Here is a 23,490-nt window from a genome sequence, read left to right on the forward strand (position 1 = left end):
ACAGATTTGTGGATATTAACGCAGCAGCAAGAAGATGATTGGAATCCCCTTCGGAACTTGAAATATGGGTCCCCCCAACAAAAAATATAAAATTCGGCTTTGTAATTCGGAACTTATGTGATGTGATTTGATTTGATTGGTCGGTTAATAAAAATTATTTAAAAAAAAAAACATGGCTTCTGATTGGCTGCAGGGAGCTCCTGCAGCCAATTGGAAGCTGTGGAAGCCCCATTGGACGTTCGGCTTCCAGAAGAATGTTCAAAAACCGGAATACTCACCTGAGGTTTCTGATTGTCTGGGTGCTAAAATGTTTGACTCCCAAGACATTCAGGAGCTGAGGTACAACTGTATTTATATGCCTGTAATATTAAAGTCATACTTCATGGGTGGGGAAACTGAGGCCTGGGGGCCAGATCTGGCCCAAATCGCCTTCTAAATCCGGCCTGTGGACAGTCTGGGAATCAGCGTGTTTTTACATGGGGAGAACGTGTGCTTTTATGTAGAATGTATCTCTGGGTTATTTGTGGGGCATAGGAATTTGTTCATCCCCCCCAAAAAAAATTATAGTCCGGCCCCCCACAAGGTCTGAGGGACAGTGGACCGGCCCCCTGTTCAAAAAGTTTGCAGACCCCTGTCATACTTGAGGGTCAAACTTGATAGGCACTAAAATAAGCAGTAGATACCTGTGGGAAATTTTTCCTCAAAGGCTTCTATCCCCACACAGAAATGGAGGTGCAGGAGGAAATATCCATTCTAATGTTAGTAGATAAATTCCACCTTCACAGTGAGAATCAGAGTGCATTCAGCTATGCGGGTTATTGCATTAGTTTTCTTGGTCATAATGTTAGTGCTTCTTCCAGCTTCTAGTATTCCTTTTACACTGCATTACCTGTTGTATTATGAACCTTTTGTCAATATGCAGCCATTTGCACCGCATTTCACTCACATCAGTGGGCATGGCAGGACACAACAGCAGATATTATTGGACATGTTGACATCTTTTATTCCCCAGATTCTGGTCATGTAAAGTAATAAAGGCTTTCTGGGTGAAATGAAAAAAAAATGTTTAAAATGACCTTTGTTAAAAAAAAATCAGAAGTCCTTTTATTAGGAATTCTACGTACTGGCATCCCAAAGGAACAGAAAAGACTCTTTATGTAAGCAGCAACAGTAGCATGGATACTAGTAGCGCAGAGATGGAAAGAAGAAAGAGTCCCCACCAGAGAGGAATGGCAAGCCAAGCTGTTAGACTACACTGAAATAGCAAAACTGACCGGAAAGCTCAAGAACCAAGAAGACAAAAACTTCAATAAAGAATGGGGGGAAATTATAATTTACTTAGGAGACCACTGTAAGCAGATGAAAGCGTTAGCAGGATTTTAATTTCACTTGTGATGTAACAAATACTATGGTCAATATGGACAGATATAAAATATAGATTATGATATAATATGCAGTTGAAAATGTTGGCGTTAGGACCCATGGAGGGGATGGGGGTCTCGAGATTCAGAGAAATCTCTTTAAATGGATATGTATTTGGCTTTGCTAGAAATTTATATCTGTAAAATCAAATAAAAACGTTTTAAAAGGAATGCTGCCCCAAATTCCATGGTTAATGAGGTTACAAACAGAATTTCTTACTGGAACCAATTAACATGACAACAAGCACTACATTTCCACTGGATTCTGCTAGATTTCCAGACATGGCTTTTAAGCCATGTGAAAAAGCACATAAAACATGGAAATTATCAGGTAAAGAAACTTCAGGAAAATGGAATAAAATGTTGTCTGAACAGAGCCTCAGGGCTCCCTTTCTCCTGTAATTAGTTAAGGGGGAAAAACCTGAGCTGCCTGTTAGGCTCATATCTAGTTAGAGAAAGAAAAATAAGTGCCTAGTGAGAACAGAGAGCTACTGTATCATAATGACAAAGAACATTTGCACGGAACATAAACATTTTTAAAAGCGCAGAATGTTACATCCTATTACTTAATTTCGTTGACCTGTGACTTTGTTTAGCAGCAGCAGCACAATATCAGGGAAATGCAGAGTTTCAATTAATGAAATATTAAAACAAATGGTCCAATCAACAGCACAGTTGTTGCATTATTTAGAATAATATTTAATTCATCACAATTGCTCCTCTTTCCGAATTATGTTGATATTTTTATATGGTGCACTTGCTCGGGAAATTCACCTTCCTGCAGAAGGCTGCAGCAATGACGACGAGGTACCACTGCCTGAGTATGTTCGCACAATTGTCAATGAGAAGTGGGAAACTTCAGCCTTGGCAGAAGGTGGGTGGGATGGAGGACCCTCTGCCAGCTTCAGTGACAGCTCAAAGCATCGGAGATGAAGGGAGATACAGGGGAATCTCTGGCACCTCAAACAACAGAGTACATTTTGTCATGCAAGCTTCCACACAACGTGATCCTCAGCTCCCAACTTTTGTTTGACACTCAGAGAGAATAAATTACATAAGGCATATGTGTTTGCCCAGACAGGCACATCATGTGACCCATGAGAGCAGCAAAATAACCAGACTGTACAACGGTGGTGGGATAAAATCAGGCCAAATCTTTATCAACAGCTGCAGGCAGGGCAAGGCTTGGTATGGCATTGGGTCCCAGGATCAGTTCATCATTCAACATGCCTCATGTTGATGGAATGGATCCACTGGGTTTGGACCGCTGCAACTCTGTATGATGGGAGTTGGCCAGTGTTGAACCTTGCCATGGTGCAAGCCAAGCAAGCAAGGTCTCACAGGGGACCAGGGTGCAGATTCCAACCGGGCAGATATCAAACCCATGCTTGGGTTTGCCATGGCCAGTCCTCTCCTCAGGCCCCTATACAGTTTTACCTCGGGTTAAGAACTTAATTCGTTCTGGAGGTCAGTCCTTCACCTGAAACTGTTCTTAACCTGAGGTACCACTTTAGCTAATGGGGCCTCCCGCTGTGCTGCTGCCACACAATTTCTGTTCTCATCCTGAAGCAAAGTTCTTAACCTGAGGTACTATTTCTGGGTTAGCAGAGTCTGTAACCTGAAGCGTCTGTAACCCAAGGTACCACTGTAATATGTCGATCCTGACCAATGCCAGTTCCACCCATACAAACAATGTTCTTCTGCCTAACAGAGGAAAGCCATAATTTCATTGAGGGAAAGCGGGGGGGGGGGGGCAAACCAAGTGCCAATCAGGTTGAGGGGGGCAGGATTTTGTGTCAACCAGTGACACAAAATTGCTCAGTTGAAGGCTCTAACTTGAGGCTGAATGCGTGGGAAGCTCTCAAAGCAAAACGGTTGTGAATTCCAAGGGAAGCAGCTTTTTATAGCCTTTCCCCTCCCTCTTCTGCAAGGGCTCATGGGATAGTCCCCCCCCCCCATGAGGCCATCACAGAGAGAAGGTAGACCAACTGTCATCCTTGCCTCATGATGCTGTTTCAGTTTCTCTCAGACAGTATGTTTTGGCGTTACCATTTTCTTTATTATCCAGGCTTTGTCTGACATAGACATTAGGCCCTTGCTTCTCTGAAAGGAAAAAAATGCTGCAGAAGAATGGAGGAATATCCTAAACTGGGTGACTGAGGGGATATTCCCAGTCTGACAGGAGGACTGGTTTTTTTTAAAAAATCACCCCCACCCTCCACAACAGTCATCCTAGATGAATCAACAGCCATATGTTGTGTGGGGAGGGCACAGATGCCTAACAGCATCCCTGCTTTTTTCCACATACCCTCCACCTTTTGTTCTGATAAAAATATGTATGTCCCTTTCCATAATGATAATTTTACTACCGTATTTACTCAAATCTAATGCTCACCTCTTTGGGCCAAATTACGTTGCAAAAATTAAAGTGTGCATTAGATTGGATGGCACATTTATATTTGATAGCAAATACTTTTGTTTGTTTGTTTCAAGGTTCTGATTCAAGTAAATATGGTATTTCTACCCCACCCATCTGACTGGGTTGCCCCAGCCACTCTGGGCAGCTTCCAACAAATTTAAAAGCATAATAAAAATCAAATATATATATATATTTTAAAAAACCCCTTCCCTATACAGGGTTATCTTCAGACTACTTGCAGGGGGGGGGGGGGTCAGATAACTCTATACCCTCCAACATTTCTCCAATGAAAATGCGGACATCCTAAGGAAAAGCGAGACTTTCCAGGATCAAATCAGAAACCAGGACTGCTTCTCTAAATCAGGGACATCCCTGGAAAATAGGGAGACTTGGAGGGTCTGTTTTCAGTCCAGACAGGAATGGCTCTGCCCTTGTGAACTGAAGAAGGGAACCCTCCTAACGAAAGGGGGGAATAATGGCATCACCGTCTTTGCTTATTTTGGTCCTCCAAACCAAATCGGCCAGCACTCAAGCAGCAAAGAGTGAAGCCTGCAGAGTTAGTCACATGACAACCCAGGGCTCTCTAATGTCTAATTGGAATATAGTCAAACTACAATGCCCACACTATACTTTTAGAGCTCGTTTCCACCCTTGAGAATTCTGGGTATGGTAGTTTATCCCTCACAGTGTTACAATTCCTAGCAACCATTAACCATGGAGGATGGGGGTCAGTGCACAGGAACCAGAGCAGCAGGAGCCATCAGCATAGCCAGAGGGGACCCTGTCTTTATGAACATGGTGAGCTCTGAGGCATAGGGAGCAATGGGCAGAGAGCTCCAGGAGGCTGGGGTTGGCAAGAGCCCACAGCCCAGCTCCCTAGTTGGCCAGGTGGGGCTCGCTAGCTCTGAGAGGAAGTGTGTGATTCCTCAGCTGTGGTCGGCTTGGAACAGGTGAGAGTCACCTGCCTCATCAAGCCCAGATGCTGCAATCAGCAGGCAAAGTATAAAAAGGGCAGCACAGCTGAGGTCTGCTTAAATGCCCATGTTGAAGAATCTCAGCTCTGATACTTCATTATCTCTGTGGGACTGAGCTTTGCTTTGGACACCTGGATTGAGCCTGGAATGGGGACTTGATGTACTGACCAATTGCCAGGTAGGCCAGAGGTTTAGGCCAGCTGCTGAAAGACGCTCTTGTCCCATGGATTCTGTGTTTTCTTTCTTGGTCACACGCTAGCGTGACAAAATGCAGAGAGCTTGTTTTTTTAGATAAAGATCTTGCAAGGGACGGCTGAATATTCCTGCATGGCTGAGGATTGGCCTAGGTGGTCCTCAGAGTCTTTTCCAACTCTACAATTCTGTGATTCTAAGTGAAAAAATAGCATCCAAAAACATACTTCCTGCCTCTCATGTCTTCTTGTGCATGTGAATTTTGCTCCGTAACAAAATATATTGCTGTGGGTTGTTGGTTGGGGGAGGCTGTAGGCCCGAGTCCTCTCTGATTCCTGGATCTAACAAGGATCTGACTGCAGGAATAGCCAGACATGTTTCTTTGGAATGGCTCCCAAAGTATGGGCCACAAATGTAACAAAGGAAATAGCTCTGTGCCACAGAACAGATGGATGGGACCGCTGTCTCCCTGAACTGTCCGGTAGTTAAAGACAAAAGGCCAGAGTTGGGTGGGCTAGAAACTAGAAGCTGCAGGCTGGGCAGCTGAGAGACAGAGCCATGACTGATTTCTGTTTTGAATCTGAGGCTGTGGCTATGGTAGAATCAAGACCCTCTTGGTGTGTTAATGCTGTGAGCCCCTCCATTGTAGGCTCAGGTTGTTTGTGTGTGTGTGTGTGTATACAGTGGTACCTCAGGTTAAGTACTTAATTCCTTCCGGAGGTCCGTACTTAACCTGAAACTGTTCTTAACCTGAAGCACCACTTTAGCTAATGGGGCCTCCTGCTGCTGCTGCGCCGCCGGAGCACAATTTCTGTTCTCATCCTGAAGCAAAGTTCTTAACCTGAAGCACTATTTCTGGGTTAGCAGAGTCTGTAACCTGAAGCGTATGTAACCCGAGGTACCACTGTGTGTGTGTGTGTGTGTGTGCATGTATGTAAATAAACCCTATATCCTGAAGACACTATAGTCTCTGCTGTTCCTCATTCCAAGACAGTATGGAATTTGATACTGCTCAGAGATGCAACAATATGTATACAGCTCTATTCTCATGCGCTCTAAACATCTCTGCAGCTAGAATGGAGTTATATTGTTTTTATTTTCCCTAGCTCCCTATTTCTGATGTTTTTGTTTTGTTTTCATAACTCCTTTCAGGTTGATTTGTTCTATCATTTATCTTCTGACTATGCCAGAGGCAGAAAAGATGGAAAAGGAGTGAGTTTTGAGGGGGAAGCATTATGGAAATGTATATATAAAAAAATCGAGCTTAAAAAGATACTAGTTGAAGATTTCTGGAGTAAAGCTTTAATTCTCTCCTCTAGGCTGTATTGTGTTGTGAGTTATGTACCATATTTCTAGCAATAGATTTCCCTCTGATGGAGGGGGGGGGATGAACAAACAAATAACTTTACTAGTCCCTTGTACCATTCAAAAATAGTAAACTACTAAATATCTAAGGAATATTAAAACAAATATTTTATTGCTATGTTGTGCAAAGGGATGCGGAAATAGCAAGGAAAACAGTAGGGTAGAATAAATTAAAATAAGTTAGAGGCCACTGAGGCACCGTTATGTTTTGTTTAATTTAAACAAAATATGAAATTGTTATGGAAAGATTCTGATGTGATGAGTACCATCTGCTGTTATTTTGTTATATAACAATTTGCATAAAATCTATTAAGTTTGTGTATTGCATGCTTCAGGAATTTAATAACCTAGAATTATGTGCGACATGCATTACATGCCAACAAATTGGAACAGTGTGGATGGTCCTAAGTCAAAACACATCCAGGAAAGAGCGTTGGAGGTTGCTATAACTGGAACTCTCCCTGCTCCAGAAGTGGTACCTTTATCGGAGACTGGAGAGACTGAGGACTCATCTAAACTTTGCATTTAAAGCAGTATCATAGAATTGTAGCACTCGAAGGGATCTTGAGATTCATGTAGTCCAACCACTTTAAACAGTCATGGCTTCCCCCATAGAATTTTGGGAACTATAGCTTGAGAACTATAGTTTAAGGGTCCTGAGAATGGTGAGGAGATTTCTTTTCCTGTCCCAAGTTTTTTGGGAAGAGGGATTGACTGTTAAACCAGTGTTATAAGAATTCTAAGATCTCAAATATCAGTTAACACACATAAGTATATAAACCACGTGTCTGAAATAGTAGGCTGCAGGAGAGCAATCCTGAAGCCATTTTGACTCTCCCAAATTGACCTCAAATATTTCTCTGCAAGGAGGGAGGAGGTGGGAAAGCCTCCCCATTGCCCTTTTTGCTTGCAGATCCTGTCTTAAGGGCATATTTATGTATGAACAGGGTGAGCCTGTGACCTGGATTCAGGAACTAAAGTATTAACTATCAGAAAAAGAATGGTCAGGCTGCCCACGTAATGCAGTCAGTGACCATTATCAGGTATCCTGGCAGACAGGATTTCTATTGAAGACCGCCTTCTCTGCTGTAGACCGCCTCCTTCTGTGATGTATGTATGATTTTTAGAGGGGTAGTCTTGGGCTACAGGGTGGGCAATTTCAAAAGCCTATATAAGGACTTGTGCACCATTGTTCAGGGTTCTCTTCCCTCCTGCATGTGGTGAGTGGCGACCCTGTTGCAACAGTTTAATAAAGATCAGGCTTACTAGCCGCTTTGCTTCTCAATATACTCTAGTTGGCCTCTGTTATTTTCTCCTACCAATAGGGAACCCACTTAAGGACTCTATACGGGCTCTTGAATACGCCATTAGGGAAAAGGAGCAGTTTTTTCTTATAATACCTGTTTGAGAACTGTAGCTCTGTGTGGGGAATAGGGTTCTCCTAACAATCTTTGGCACCTTTAACAAACTAAAGTTTCCACGTTCTTTGAAGGAAGCCATGGCTGTTTAAGATCATCGGTGGTGTGAAATTTCTGAGTCTTTTTGCCCCCTACCCTGGTCACATCCTCTGAAGTGAGGAGGGCAGTGACTGGAGAAAGGGCCTTTTCAGTTATTTTCAGGGGGGGTTTATCAGCCGGAACTAGGCTTTCCTTTTGGGAATTATAGGGACAAAACCTCTCAAACTGTACAGAAACTTATTCATGTGTGCTACTACAGCAGCAAGAGCGTTACTTGCCCCAAAATGGAAAGAAGTCCTAGCAAAGGAAGAATGGATGCAAAAACTTATGGAATATGCAGAAATGGTGACAATTACTGGAAAAATAAGAAATCAAGATAACAAACTTTTTATAAAAGAATGGAGATCGTTTATTGAATATTTACAGATAGATTGTAAACAGATAAGAACATTGGCAGGATTATTGTAATAACCTGCAGTTCCATAAGAAAGTAGATGAATAAATGATTAAGTTAAGTTGGATATGCAGAAGATATTAAAAATAAATTTAAGGAACCACATAAAGAGGGGGAAAGATGTCAAGTTTTGAAATGGTAAATTAACTGTAAAATTATTGAAATGGATAAACCTGAAATATATAAACCTATGATTAGCCAGAACTCATCAGAACTCAATTCTGGCACATCTTAGGTATGCACCATTGTAAGAGCACCTGTTTTTCTAGAAAAATAGCACTGATTATCAGTGGCGTAGCGTGGGTTGTCAGCACCCGGGGCAAGGCAAGTAATTTGCGCCCCCTAACCCGTGGATTTGCGCCCCCTAACCCGTGGATTTGCGCCCCCTAACCCATGGATTTGCCCTAACCCCAGATGTTGCGCCCGGTGCGGCCCGCCCCCCCTGCACCCCCCACGCTACGCCACTGCTGATTATGTTAACTAATTTATAAGTGCCTTTGTATACATCTCTATAGTTGTGGTGTGCTGCATGTGGCATGTCCTCCTCAAGGAGGCTCACCCGGTGCTCTATTCAAAGTCTTTGTTGCACCAGGCGAAAACTTTTCCCTGTTGTTTTTTTTAAAAAATAAATAAAAATAACCTGACCTTTCAACACAATACTTAAGCTGGCTTGAAAACAACTGGTCCTATTCTTTTTTAATCACCTGGGTTTTTTCTTCTTCTTGCTAAACTATGTCAATATACAATATTATTATTATTTTAATTGATACAGCAAGGAAAAAAAAACACAAATACCAAATCACACACAGGAATAACCATAGACACATAATTTTCTTAACAAACAATAAAACAAAAATTGGTCTTAACTCTAAAGACCCAACCTCCTGTCTATTCCATATTTTGATTTCATATTACTTATTGCCAATATACTTTTATCATAATTAAACTTTTTCTTAATATATCTAATTTCTTATATCTACCTTGCAACTATTACTGAAGTTCCTCAAATGCGGCAACAGAATTTAAACTACTATATTTATTTTTCAAATATTCTTTGAAAACCTCCCATTTTGAGACAAATTCCTGTTTTGATTTATTCTTTACTTTTTCTGATAGACCGTCTAATTTGGCATATTCTGTCAGCTTTTGGATCCAATCTTGTATAGAGGGGATTTCATTACTCTTCCATTTTGCCGCAATCTGAACTCTCGCATATATAAAGGTACCCTTCCTCTTTTGCGGAATATCCAGATCTGTTGTTATACATTACACTATACATTATTTTAAATTAGCATTAGTTTTACTCATCAACCACTCTGGGGGCTTTGTTAAAAAGCGGACACCCTAAAACATTATAAAGAAAGAGAGACAGAATAGGGCTGGCACTAGGATAAAAGCAAGCTTTCTCCTCCCTTCCAACCTTTCTGCTTTTTTTCAATGTCAAGCCCCTATGTGCAGTTGAAGAGGAAGTGATCTCTGTCCTATGCATTCTCAAACCTGAGAGATGAAGTGTCCTATGATTCTAAGCACGTTCCCTCAGAAGCAAGTCACACCGAGCTCAATGTTACTTTCTCCCCACTAAGTGTGCTGAAAACTGTAATCCTATGCACATTTTCTAGGGAGGGTTTCCCATTAGACCCAGTGGGACTTACTTTTCGGTAAATATAGATAAGTGGTTGGCGTGTTGTTTTAGTTTCATATACTTGGCGGAGAGAAAGAGAGAAAACATCTGATAGGCTCCCCTATTCATCCTTTCTTTTTGTTTGTTTATAACGCAGCAATGCTACTTTTGTCATATTGGATTTTGTGCAATGTGCAGACACGAAACAAGCAACACCCTAAAATGTAGTAGTCGAATAATAATCATAATCATAATAATTTATTATTATTTATTCCCCACCCATCTGACTGGGTTTCCCCAGCCACTTTGGGTGGCTTCCAACAAAAGATTAAAAGTACATTAAAACATCAGTCATTAAAAGCTTCCCTAAACAGGGCTGCCTTCAGATGACTTCTAAACATCAGATAGTTGTTTATTTCTTTGACATCTGATGGGAGGGTGTTCCACAGGTCAGGCACCACTATTGAGAAGGTCCTCTGCCTGGTTCACTGTAATCTCACTTCTCACAGTGAGGGAACCACCAGAAGCCCCTTGGAGCTGGACCTCAGTGTCCGGGCTGGATGATGGGGGTGGAGACGCTCCTTCAGGTATACTGGGCCAAGGCCGTTAAGGGCTTTAAAAGTCAGCACCAACACTTTGAATTGTGATTGAAAATGTACTGGGAGCCAATGTAGGTCTTTCAAGACCGGTGTTATGTGGTCTTGGCAGCTGTAAAAAACAGTAGATAACATCTTCGAAAAGGCAGAGAACTCTTTGATCTGAAAAGTGTTTTTGTCCGGTACACAAAGGATGACAATTCTAATTCTATTAGAGTTTAATTGCTTTTTAAAAAGACCATACTTTATGTTTTTAGCTTTTTGGATTTTGTTCTTGGTGTTTTAATTTGTGCAAGGCGCATGGAGTCTGGGGAAGTTGGTGCCAGGCAAACGCATTTGGAGAGGGCATCCCATAACTGGGTCAACGCTGCCATTTAAAAAGTCCTCTGGCTTGTTCAAGTCTACCTCACCTCTAATGGGAGAGGTGCTTGGAGAAGGGCGTCGGCAGATGTTATTATAATATGAGAAGTATACACTTCACACATCCAGTCACTTACTCTGTCTTCTAGACCAATGGTCTGGGCAAAGGAAAATGGCCTACAGATAAGTTAATGTTATTTTAAAATTTGTGAGAGCTGCCTGGGGTATTGTTTAGGGGGCGTTGTTGTTGTTGCTGCTGCTGCTACTAATTTTTTGTATCTTAAGATTTATGAGGAAAGTTTCTGATTTTGTTGTATACTTTTTGACGTTCATTTATTGTTTGACTACTTTTGTATGCCGCCTTGAGCGTGGCTACAACTTTGGAAAAGCGGCAACCTTAAATTCAGTTTTCCACATTTCCGCACCATTTTGTCACTTGTTTGTTTTTGTTTTTTTTAAAAAAAGGTCCTTATGTAATTCCATCAGGATTTCAGAGTGAATTTCCCCTAATAGACACATTGGGATGCAATGCTGCCTACCGTAAACATTTTTGCAACGCAGGCTCCCCCATTGTAAAGCATTTCTGCATAGTTTTTGCGAATATATGCCTGTTATGAACACTTTACCTCAGGTTGTACAAAAAGAAGAAGAACCACACTGCAAAATTTGGGAAAGGTGCAGATTTTGCTGGGTGGCTATGCTTTGTGTATGTTTTTCAGAAAGTGCTGACTAAGTAGGCTTGCCTTAAAATGTGATCTGAATCAGATTCCCCCCCCCCATCCCTTCCACAGGGAGAGAGACCGATCAAAAAAAGAATATTTCACTATACAACGTTGTACACGTCTATCAGTGTGTTTAATGTAGTTGTTTACAGCTAGCCCTTTCCGACTAAAATGGTTACATGATGTCTCATCCTGGCTTGGCAGTCTTACAGACAGGCAATTTTGTTTCAGGCTACATGTGAGCATTCCTCGGGAGCATATCTGTTTGTGGTTGTTATGAGGAAAAGTAACTGAAACACATGTTTTGGAACTGCACTTCTCTCCCACCTTCAATTTAAGCAAATACATTCAAGAACAGACCTTGGATTGTTGGTACAAATGACATTGCTCCTCCCCCCCCCCCACTGCGTTTTGACTACATATCATTATTTCTTAGGTGCACATATATTTTTGGTTGTCACGAAGAAATGCAATCACAATAAACATTCTACAATGCACTGTATTGTTGAAATTTAAATATTTTTTTCATCTATACATCTCTGATCCAGTGAATACTGTAGTTTTAAAAGTGTAAAATAAAGCTGGATTGAGGGACCAATTCTTCTTTTTTTAAAATGGATCTATTGCAATTAGCTTCCTTAATATATTAGTAATTAGTTTATTCTAATGGCCGAGAGACTCCATTCCACAGTTCCATATTTGGAGTACAGTAGAGTATAAAATGATATTAGATTTACTAGATTTTTTTTAATGACTGGACAATAGCCATGTTGCTGTTCATCTAAAAAAATAACCCCACGCCCAGAAAGCACAGCTTATTGAAACATAGTTATGGGGGAAGAGCTCTTCATGGGGAAAGATGTCACTTCATCCCCACAGTAATTCCAACAAGTGTGAATTTATAATTAATTGCAAAGAATTTGAGAAGTGAATATTTCAGTTTAAATTAGATGGATCAGGGATGTCAAACTTGTGGCCTTTGGGGCTCTGCAATCTGGCTCTCTTGGGTGATTTTGTTAATTAAGCACATATTTTCTTAAGGGGGAAAGAAGTGTTTTGCTTGCAGTCGCAGCCTGACTGTGCAAGAGAAGTGTTTTCATCACCCGCTTGCCACAGGGAAGCTGTAGGGAAGCTGCTTCGCTTTACTTTCCCCGAAGGCTCAGGGGGACAGTGTGATGATGTGAGCTACGAGTCCATCGAGCAACTGCCATCCCTGCCCTTGTACAGATGTTCAGCAGCTTCCAAGGAAACCAGCCTGTTGCATAAAAAGGAGAAGCAAGATGAGCATATGCAAACAAGGTGAGCTCAGTCCAGGCTTCTCTGTTAGCCGCAGTGAAAACAGGATGCTGGAACCTAGGGACATTTGGCGCGATCTCACAGGGATCCACCCCTATCGTTCACTGAGGTCCAGCTCTGAGGGCCTTCTGGCAGTTCCCTCACTGCGAGAAGTGAGATTACAGGGAACCAGGCAGAAGGCCTTCTCGGTAGTGGTGCCTGTGGAACGCCCTCCCATCAGATGTCAAGGAAATCAGCAACTATCTGACTTTTAGAAGACATCTGAAGGCGACCCTCTTTAGGGAAGTTTTTAATGTTTGATGTTTTATCATGTTTTTAATATTCTGTTGGCAGCCGCCCAGAGTGGCTGGGGAAACCCAGCCAGATGGGCGGGGTATAAATAATAAAGCACAGTAGTACCTCAGGTTATGGACGCTTCAGATTACAGACGCTTCAGGTTACAGACTGTTCTGGGAGATGGAGGGTCTGGAATGCTTTCAGCTGGGTGTTGTCCTGGCTCTCCCACGATTTCCCAGTTTCCCCCCTCATCTGCCTCTGAGCTGCTCAAACCCTTGTTGTAAATCTATACTGTCTTCCTCTTCCTCCTCCCTAGAAGAGTCACCATTCCTCCTCTGCTCAGTCCTTAACAATTAGTTTTCTTTAACAGTGGAAGCAGGTTTTCAGATTATACACAAGCTCTTCTTCAGACTTCGATTATGAGAGCAAAAATAATAATTAGTCTAACTAGAAACAACTGGGTAGTCGGGCTGATGGTTACTTGGTTGCAGAAGTTTACTGGCCATTGCTGTTGGCATGGAGATAGTCTAGGCTGAATGCAAACATGTCATTCTGATGTCATGTGTGATGTCACAAAGAGGATATGCTTTAAGTCTTGGTAAAGCCAGAAACAGTTAACAGTCAGACTGCATCTCAGCCCTGTCAAGATGGATCTCCATAACAGGTGATGAATATTTTTATTTGGGGGATATATTAACTTTTACTATTGGGAAAAAGTTTTATATTGGTTTGCCAGTTTGTAACCCATCAAGTTGAGGCCAATAGATATACATTCATAACCCCGTACCCATCAAATAATCAACTTTATGTGTGACTTTGGGACTGATTCATACAACCACATTTCCTTTCTCCACTTGATAGCAGCCTTTTCTCTGTATTTGAAAAAAATAACCAAGAAGGAGAAGATAAGGAACCAGGAATAAGATCTAGATAAGTATGGAAAGGATCTAAGCTTTACAAGTGAGGGGGCTAAGAAGATGGCTTTGTGGTCCAGCATGTCCTGCTTGGGATACTGGACCAGCAGATCCTTGACTCACTAATGCCTCCTGTTTAGTATACCTCCCATTTCCTCTCCCTATCTTCCCCACCTATCCTGACTCCATGCTAGACTGCCATTCCCAAATGCCAGTCCCAGTAGTGAGGACTAGTTGAAAAATGTGAGACCCAAACAAAGATTTCACATTTATTGTTGCAAGGAGAGGGGGCAAATGTCTTTTTTCCCTCTTGCACAAATGTTCTTCTTGATGCAATAAACATCTGAATGGGGCCATCACAGTTCTGATGCTGAATATAAGAAGAACAGGCTCTAATTCCCACATATAAGTCTCCCTATGCTCTTTAGGTAGAATGTAGGCTTATTAAATGCATACTTGACATGCAGCGGTAGTGGGAGGCCCCATTAACTAAAGTGGTACCTCAAGTTAAGAACAGTGTCAGGTTAAGAACGGACCTCCAGAATGAATTAAGTTCTTAACCCGAGGTACTACCACTGTATTAGTATTAGTATTAGTATTAGTATTAGTACCCTACCCATCTGACTGGGTTGCCCTAGCCACTCTGGGCAGATTCTGACATACCGTACTTTTCTGCGTATAAAAATAGGTTTTTTTCTTTAAAAATTAAGCTAAAAAGCGGGGGGGGGGGGGTCGTCTTATACATGGATAGTGCGTAGTGCAAATTTCTTAAATCTGAGTCTCCCAAAATAGGGGGCGTCTTATACATGGAGTGTCTTATATACAGAAAAATATGTTATATAAAAACATAATAAAACATTAAATGAGAAATGCTTCAAACCATAGAACCACCTCTTTTTGCCAGGCTTGAATGCACTCCTCTGCCTGGTTATACGGCATATTCTTTTCCTCTGCAGCAGCCTGTTTTCTGCTGGTTATAAAAAGCCAAGGGAGCGTTTGTTCTTTTTGGGTAAAGGGATTTGCAAAACATCTCCGGTTGGCAAGATGGTATCAACAGTTCAGAATATGCCTAAGCACTTGCGGGGTTTTGTGGGGGAATGGCAGGCTGTGCACTGCGTGGTGCTTTTACACACATTTGCAGGCGCTCATATGGGTGCGCACTAAGACAAGATGCATCCAACCCACAGAGATTTAACACTGAGTCCCCCGGCAGAAGCAAGTCAGCTGGATTCTGGATCGGAATGCTACCAGCTATCATGAAACATCGAAAGCCACCTTTCGAAGAAAAGAGGGGCAGGGAGACCAAGATTTTGACAGGGATAGGAGCTGCTGCTCAACAGGGATAGTCCCTGGTCAACAGGGATGGCTGGAACACATGCAACAGTTCTATTTGAAAGACAGATACAATATATTGATGCCAAGCCAGTAACTGCACATGTTGCCAAAATACATCTGAGCAGAATGTGAGGGAATTAAAGAGAGCAGGCAGCTGCCTGGCGGGGCACACCAGAAGGAACACCGCCTTACCTGGAAATGCCAGGGATTCAGCCTGAGACCTTCTGCAAGCAGAGTGGATACTCTCCCACTGACTCACAGCCCCTTCCCATCATGCCAGCAGCAGCTCTGGTGCTGTTTCTCACAAGGCCAGCTCCTGATGCGAACTGGGGCTTCGCTCCAGACATGGCAGGGGATGTGGGGCTGCACTGTCAAGGGCTGTCAGCACGATCAGGCCACCGTGCGCAGGTCAGAGGGAAGACGCAAGACTGAAATGCAGTTAAGTTCCTTCTTTAGAGGGTCTTGCACTTTTGGATCCTCATGCTGTTCCGCCAACCCAACACCACTTTGTGAGGCTGGAACGAGTGGTATCAAAGGGCTCGTGGCTGTTGTGTCCTTCTCACTAGTAAGTTTAAAAAATGATTGCTAACCCAGGGTTATTAAAGCATGACAGTACTTTTTCAGGAGGTGGGGGAAGTGGCTGGTGGAGCTTCCTGTGGGCCCCGGCCCTTTTGCACCTTGCCCCAGGCACGGCAACTGATGCTACACCACTGCCTACAAGTAACCTTCACAGGAGAGGCCGAACTCATACATTGCAACCAGGCTGTGAATTTCAGCATATGGAGAACATAAAGACTTTGTAGGTGTGTGTAAAATGTGCACCAAAATCCAAGTAGACTCAGTACCCTTTCACAAAAATAATTGATTGCTCAATTATTTGGTATACACTTGGTATGCATTAGCAAACAAGGAAGCTGAACTGCTGATTAATTGTGCGGCATTGTCTCAATTGTGCAGCTGCCAATTGTGGCCAAGAAAAGCAACCTGATACCTCATGAATTATACAGAATGAAAGGTCAGCCCTTAACACAAACAGCAGGAGGCAAATGAGCAGCCAGTCACAAGCTTGTAGGTGGGCTGGAAATTCTTCTGATTTGTTGGGTAACAGGTAAATATTTCTTTAGGCCTTATGCATTCCATATTTCCCATACAGCATCATCTCCCCCTCCAAGAAAGATGACTGCGCTGGCAATTTGCCAATTCATTTACAAGTCACCAATTCAAAGCTGGATTTCCTTCGCATATTCCTCTAGCAGAGGCCATACATAATGTAATCAAAGAACAAGTGGGAAATGCAACGAAGAATGTGGTGTGCTGCTGTTCACTATCAGCCAGTCCCACCCCCGTAACAGTCCATTCCACTCCAGGGATGTGGGTGGCACTGTGGTCTAAACCACTGAGCCTCTTGGGCTTGCCGATCGGAAGGTTGATGACTCGAATCCCCATGACGGGGTGAGCTCCAGTTGCTCTGTCCCAGCTCCTGCCAACCTAGCAGTTTGAAAGCATACCACTGAACGTACACAAACAGATACTGCTGTGGCTGGAAGGTAAACAACATTTCTGTGCGCTCTGGTTTCTGTCACGATGTTCCGTTGCACTAGGAGCGGTTTAGTCCTGCTGACCACATGACCTGGAAAGCTGTCTGTGGACAAACACCAGCTCACTTGGCCTAAAAGCGAGATGAGCGCCACAACCCCATAGTCGCCTTTGACTGGACTTAACTGTTCAGGGGTCTTTAACCTTTACCTATTCCATTCCACCCTTGCACATGATGACCCAACGCTCTGCACGGCACTGCCACCAAACGACCCATCAGCATTCTGTGTCTATAAATTGTGCTCAGTTCTTAGTGGGTTTTTTGAGGGGTTCACTGCATTTTGGGTTACCCCTTGAACATTCTTTCATATTTCCACAAACCTTGGGGTTTCTGAGTCTGTGGGTACTAGTGCTGTGACAAAAAACAAACAAAAACCTCCCACATTTGTTTTTTTTTTTTTTTTTACCATTATTCATCAGTAAATGAGACAAATTGAATTCAAAAATTATCAAGGGGTGTGTGGTAAATGGTGAACTTCTTGTTGGTGGGATGCTTACCTAACTTTTGTGGTGTTCTGAGTTTGTACCTCGATATGTGGTTTATTGTTTCCTCTCTACCCTAACAAAAGTTTGCTACCGCTTTAAGGTAAAGCAGCAATGCTGCCCCTTCCTGGAAACTTTGGAAAACTCTTTTCCTCTCCACTTATGATTTTTTTTTTTTGGGGGGGGGTGAGTTTTTATTTCACCCTGCTCTAGCCTACTCAATGCATTGTCACAAAAGACATTTCCACCACAGCTCTAATTTTACCTGCTTTCTCTGGCTTTGGAAAGCCATCGTTGTTTGCTATTGATTTGTTTCTTTTTCATGTTTGCTTTAAGGTGCCCTGAAGTTTTTTGTTTGTTTGTTTTCTAAGGTGGGGTATAAGGAGTGGAAATAAAAAATAAATAACTACTGCACTACTCTAGCCTTCTTTCTCTCTCCCTCCCTCCTTTCTGTGCATGTGTGTGTGCACACATATGCACAAACACACACCCTATCCTGCAGTGTGAGCTATGTTATCACCAATGCAGTTAAACACTGCTAATCCAGGCATGAATTGTTCTAAGGAGTGCTTTTCTTCAAAACAAGCATATATCATCCGACTTGAACTATCCATTGTCATCCTCCTTAGACATGAGATGCTACAGGCTTACTATGTCAGAGAGGCAATTTCTGCCTAACACAGCATCGTACTCCCGTCACCAAGAAAGACGGCTATAGAAATCCTTTGTGCACTCTTTGTGCCTTCGTATCTTTTCACCCGCACCCAGAGAAGTACTTCTGCGAGACAATTGACTGCTAAACATAGGGCCTTGTTTTGCAATTGCCCAAGAACTGCTTTAGCAACAGTCATAATGGGAAAACTTGAAAATGAACAGCAGACAGATTTGAAGGAATGAAAGTGTCGGCACAGAAGAAAAGAAGGAAGATACTAACCCGGGGAATATAACAAGGGTCAAGGGTCAGCAAATTATGCCCAGAGATGTAGCTACCCGCCTACAGAAATATATTAAAAGTGCCTCTGAACACATGCAGAGTCTTCTTTTTGCCAAACAAGCTTCACCTGCCCTTCCATTCCCACACAAAGAAGGGCTTAAAAGGCAGATGTTGTTTCTTCCCCCTAATTCTGAATCCCTGAACTTTTTGTCAGAAATTGAGTACAGTGGCACCTCGGGTTACAAACGCTTCGGGTTACAAACTCCGCTAACCCGGAATTAGTACCTCAGGTTGAGAACTTTGCCCCAGGATGAGAATGTAAATCATGCGCTGGCAACGGGAGGCCTCAATAGTGAAAGCGCGCCTCAGGTTAAGAACAGTTTTGGGTTAAGAACAGACCTCCGGAACGAATTAAGTTCACAACCCGAGGTACCACTGTAATTCTTCCACTTCCCTTGCAAGTATTCAAAACTAGAGAGCACTGGACTCCCCCACAAAAAAACCTCGGTCCTAATTCTTCCCCTACCTCACCAGCTCTGATCCAGCTGCTGTTTGCAGTTCGCAGACATTTCCCACGACTCTCTGGCTCTCTTGCTGCAGGCAGAGTCTTCGTTCTGTGCCAGAGCACATTGTAGTTGAAATATGTTTCCCTCCTAAAAGCCTTCTAGGTTAAATACAAATTAAATGCTTTTATAACAGCTAGTCCCCTAGAGATGCATGGAAAGGGAGAGTGGAACAAGGACGAGGCAGAGAAGGGACATCAGGACAGGACAGAGTGGAACCCATCAATAGTAGTGGCAGTGAGAGGGCAGACCCAGAGATTTGGGTGCTTGCCAGGAGACTTGAAATCAGGGACTGAGACTTGGAATTTCTGGGTGAAAGGAAGAAAGCTGGAAACCTATTAATTCATTGTAATTTCTATCCTGTTCTTCCTTTCGAAGGAGACCAGATTGGCATACAATAAAAATAGTAAAGGAAAAAGAGAGGGGGGGGGGGACTATAATATACAGTACAAATAGGGAATGTAGCGGCCAAAATATCTAGGACTCAAAAGGCTGATTAAAAACAAAAAGTTGTAACCAAGCTAAGCAATGAAAGCAACCCCAAAAAGGCACAACATCACCTTACAAATACCTTAGGGACAGGGAGAAGGGCCTCTGTGGAAGATTTTGATTCTCAAGAAGAATTGAATGAAGAAAGGTGGTATTTGGGGAAACTTGAAGCCATTTCTGTGAACCGCCCTCAGACCCCCCCAGGTATAGGGCAGTATATAAATTCAATTAATAATAAATAATAATAATTTTTGGGGTTTTATAGGCCAAAGCCAGCACTTAGAGAATTGCACCTGGGAACAAATAGATAGCCAATGGAGTCAGTATAAAACAGGGAGGGTTTGCGATGTGAGCCCTACATTTTACCCCTGAAAGTTCTTGGATTTAAAGGGATCTTGCCCAACATTGTGAAATAATTTCTTACACGACATCAGCAAAAAGTTCCACCCCACTTCCATGGGAGATGTGCTTCCTAGTGTGCAGTTCTGGGTGAGGGGTGCATTATTCTCCAACATTATTCTCTCTCATTAAAAAAATCTGCAATCATCTAGTTAATCCTATGCATATGTTGATTCCATGTAACATTTCAATATTGTGGAACTCTGGCTTATATTTCATTGCTAATTGGAATTAGTTTTATCTTATGGCATTTATTGTTTTTGTAACATGTTTTGAACATTTGGGAAGGTGAAAACCTTAAAACAGCATTTGGGAGTAAACAGAGAAAACCTTCAAATTTTGTAAGGCACATTACCAAATTCATTATGCCAATGGAGATTTCCAGTAAATCAGCACTGTTTTTGCCATTAACAGTGGCAAAACAGTGCAGGTGAGCTAATGATCACCTGTTTTCCTCGCCTCTTATTTAGGCAACAGTCTTTGAGTTTTTCCCTTTACACTGCAACCCTTTTACAATGAGGCAATAACATGAAATCCATTTGTAATGGCCCTTAAAGCTCCAACTAGGTACTCAGACAAAGTGATACACTTACAGTCATACACTCTGAACATTATAATGCCATTACGAATGCTACCGGTCCTATTTCTGGATGCATTGCCAACTATTGACATTTGTTGTAATCACGCATCCATGTTAAAATCCCAGAGAGAGAGAGAGAGAGCGCTGGGGGTGGGTGAAATTCACACTTCTCGCTACTTTTGTTTAAACATGGGATGTCATCTGTGCACAGGTTTTTGCAATCTGTTCACGTCTGGAAAAAAAAAAGTTTCTGGCATATGGACTAGATACTCTGCTCTTGCTTCTGCATTTGGTTTTAGTAGCAGAAGACAACAGCGAGCCACAGCCATTTGTAACTGTATTTCGCCCCCTCCTTCCTTCACAAATTGTCAAAACAGCATCCAATCTTGCAGGTTTGGTTAGTCATAACAGTGCTTCATCACTAGGGTTACAGTGGAACCTCAGTTTTCAAATGTAATCCGTTCCAGAAGACCATTTGACTTCCGAAACCAAAAACTGAAAGTGGAAGCCTCAATACAATAGCGAAACTCAAAATGGAAGCCGTGTGGCACGTTCAGCTTCTGAAAATAATTCAAAAACCAAAGCAGTTATTTCCCGGTTTTCGGCATTAGGGTTCTGAAACTTTCGTCAACGGAAACATTCGAGAACTGAGGTTCCACTGTACTACAAAATAATTTCTTCCCTGAACTTTCCCCCTTGTGGTTAGAGAAGTTCTGAAGTTCAGTATGATCTCCTTTTTCTTTTCACTTTTGATGATGAGCTATGAACTTGATCTATGAAGGGCATTCTGGTCCATGGTAACACTTAGATAGAATGATGGGTGAGTTATACTTACAGAATAAGGCAGGGGACCTGTGGAATTCCTGATGCTGTTCAACTCCCATCAGCCTTAGTCAGCATGGCCCAATGGTCAAGGATGATGGGAGTTGAGCAACATCTGGTGGTCCACCCCTCCATCTTCTGATACAGAAGGAACTTAAATGCACGTCATAGGTTGCCTGTAAAAGCTTGGCAGGAGGGGTACGGAAACTTGTTGGGACATCTTTATTGTCACCATCCAGTTCTGAACTTCTTGCTCTGCTCTTGAACTCCTGAATTATAACTCCTGAGCCCTGAGCCTGCTGTCAATTCAATACACCTTTTTCCTCAAAGGTCTCTTGCTTACTCATATGAACGTCTGTCTGCATGTGTTGGGCAGGAGCTAGGAGCGGGTCGCAGGCACTAATCTCTTATTGCGGCAATTGGAATGGACAAGAATTTTCATCTATGTGGCATCTTTCTTAAAAATAAAAATCCTATCTCTTCCATCCCCTATCCCGTTTGTGCCTTGACTGCTTGATTACAACCCACATTTTATTTAGTGTTTGTTTAGCATCAATAACTGAAGGGCATCTGCACACTTTCAGAGATGTCTGAAAGGCCACTGTGGAGGTTTTTAAGCAGAGGCTGGATGGCCACCTATCATGGATGCTTCAGTTGAGATTCTTACATCGCAGGGGCGTAGACTAGATGACCCTTGTGTGCCCTCCCAACTCTACAATTCTATGATTCTATATTCTTTAAGAAAGCAGTTTACGAAATTATTAAAATACATCCAAACAAAGGAAACACAGCAAACAATTATAAGGAATACTAAAACAACACCATCTTAGGATCAAGAACAGAGTTCCTAATGCATAAGTGCCCATTTGACAACTAATTCCTGTAATTCAGAACTCCAAAACCAGGGGAGGCATTCAGATGATAATTAGTCTGGAAGCATCCCTAGATGATAGGAACTTTATAAATAGCAATTAATGCTACTATGTGCACAGGTGAAGCTATTAAAGAATATTCTATTTTGGTAATAACTTGTTGCTGTAATTAAAAGAGAAACATCTATAGGGTAAAAAAAGTCGTGTGCTTTTTGATCTAACCCCCCCCCCCTTTACTGGTATGTTTAATTATATTTCATATATTTATCCATTTCCTCCCCTCCCATTTCAGTATGATACATTTTCAGTAGGAAGTTGCTATCTTTTTAATTGTGTACAGGGCACCCAAACACCCACACCCATGTGTGTGTGTGTGTGTATGTATATATATATGGGAAAGCTGTTAGCAAACTGGATACGTTTCCGAGCACAATTCAAAGTGTTGGTGCTGACCTTTAAAGCCCTAAACGGCCTCGGTCCAGTATACCTGAAGGAGCGTCTCCACCCCCATCATTCTGCCCGGACGCTGAGGTCCAGCGCCGAGGGCCTTCTGGCGGTTCCCTCATTGCGAGAAGCAAAGCTACAGGGAACCAGGCAGAGGGCCTTCTCGGTAGTGGCACCCGCCCTGTGGAACGCCCTTCCAGCAGATGTCAAAGCGATAAACAACTACGTGACATTCAGAAGACATCTTAAGGCAGCCCTGTTCAGGGAAGTTTTTAACGTGTGATATTTTATTGTATTTTTGGTTTTTATGGAAGCCGCCCAGAGTGGCTGGGGAGGCCCAGCCAGATGGGCGGGGTATAAATAATAAATTATTATTATTATTATTATTATATATATGAAAAATATCCAGTTTGCTAACAGTTTTCCTTTCTGTGATGCATCTCCGAATGACTGTTGCTAAGTGCTAAGTAATCTTTTTTGTCCTAAAGACAAGGGAAGTAATGTGATATATATATATATATATATATATAGATATAGATATATATATATGCATAAAGTAGGTTTTAACTTGGAGAGATTTTTTTTTTCTTCAAAAGTCCAGTGGTGCTGTTTCTAAAGGTCCTCAAGTGGTTTTACTCTTCAACAAAATATAGTACTATAGTGAAGGAAGTACATTACTATTACTATTTTATAGTCTAGTAATAGTAGGATGAGTAACAGCAGTAGTAAAATGTGCCTCCCACTTTTCCCCAAATAGACCTGTACCCAAAGTTCATTAAAAACTGTTTCCTTACAAGGAAGAATAAAAAGAAAGAGACAGGTGCAATGGATTAGTGCGGCAAACATTAATGTGCAGCTTTGTTGCAATGTGAAAAGATGTTAAACAAATGGAAGATGTGCGCTTGC

At 42.2% G+C, this 23,490-nt stretch overlaps 2 long non-coding RNA genes across 6 annotated transcripts in view; one reads left to right on the forward strand and one right to left on the reverse strand.

The window, feature by feature from the left end:
- Positions 1–2,096: 2,096 nt before the first annotated feature.
- Positions 2,097–13,659, reverse strand: LOC310767199. Its single transcript, XR_014550717.1, has 2 exons — positions 13,505–13,659; positions 2,097–2,381 (listed from the first exon to the last, which is right to left on the reverse strand). It is a non-coding gene; the product is annotated as an uncharacterized lncRNA (long non-coding RNA).
- Positions 13,660–13,739: 80 nt separating this feature from the next.
- The window catches only part of LOC310767192, a 125,802-nt gene continuing 116,051 nt past the window's right edge, over positions 13,740–23,490 (forward strand). For 2 of the 5 annotated variants that reach the window (XR_014550701.1, XR_014550702.1), the window contains exons 1-2: positions 13,740–13,817; positions 16,360–16,510. This is a non-coding gene — a long non-coding RNA (uncharacterized lncRNA). Of the gene's footprint in view, positions 13,818–15,254; positions 15,968–16,089; positions 16,206–16,359; positions 16,511–18,110; positions 18,510–23,490 lie in introns of those variants that run through there. The other 3 variants (XR_014550703.1, XR_014550704.1, XR_014550705.1) reach the window with 3 other exon arrangements.

Source organism: Podarcis filfolensis, assembly GCF_964270895.1.
Source record: "Podarcis filfolensis genome assembly, chromosome: 7".
In the NCBI taxonomy this organism is placed as follows: Eukaryota; Metazoa; Chordata; class Lepidosauria; order Squamata; family Lacertidae; genus Podarcis; species Podarcis filfolensis.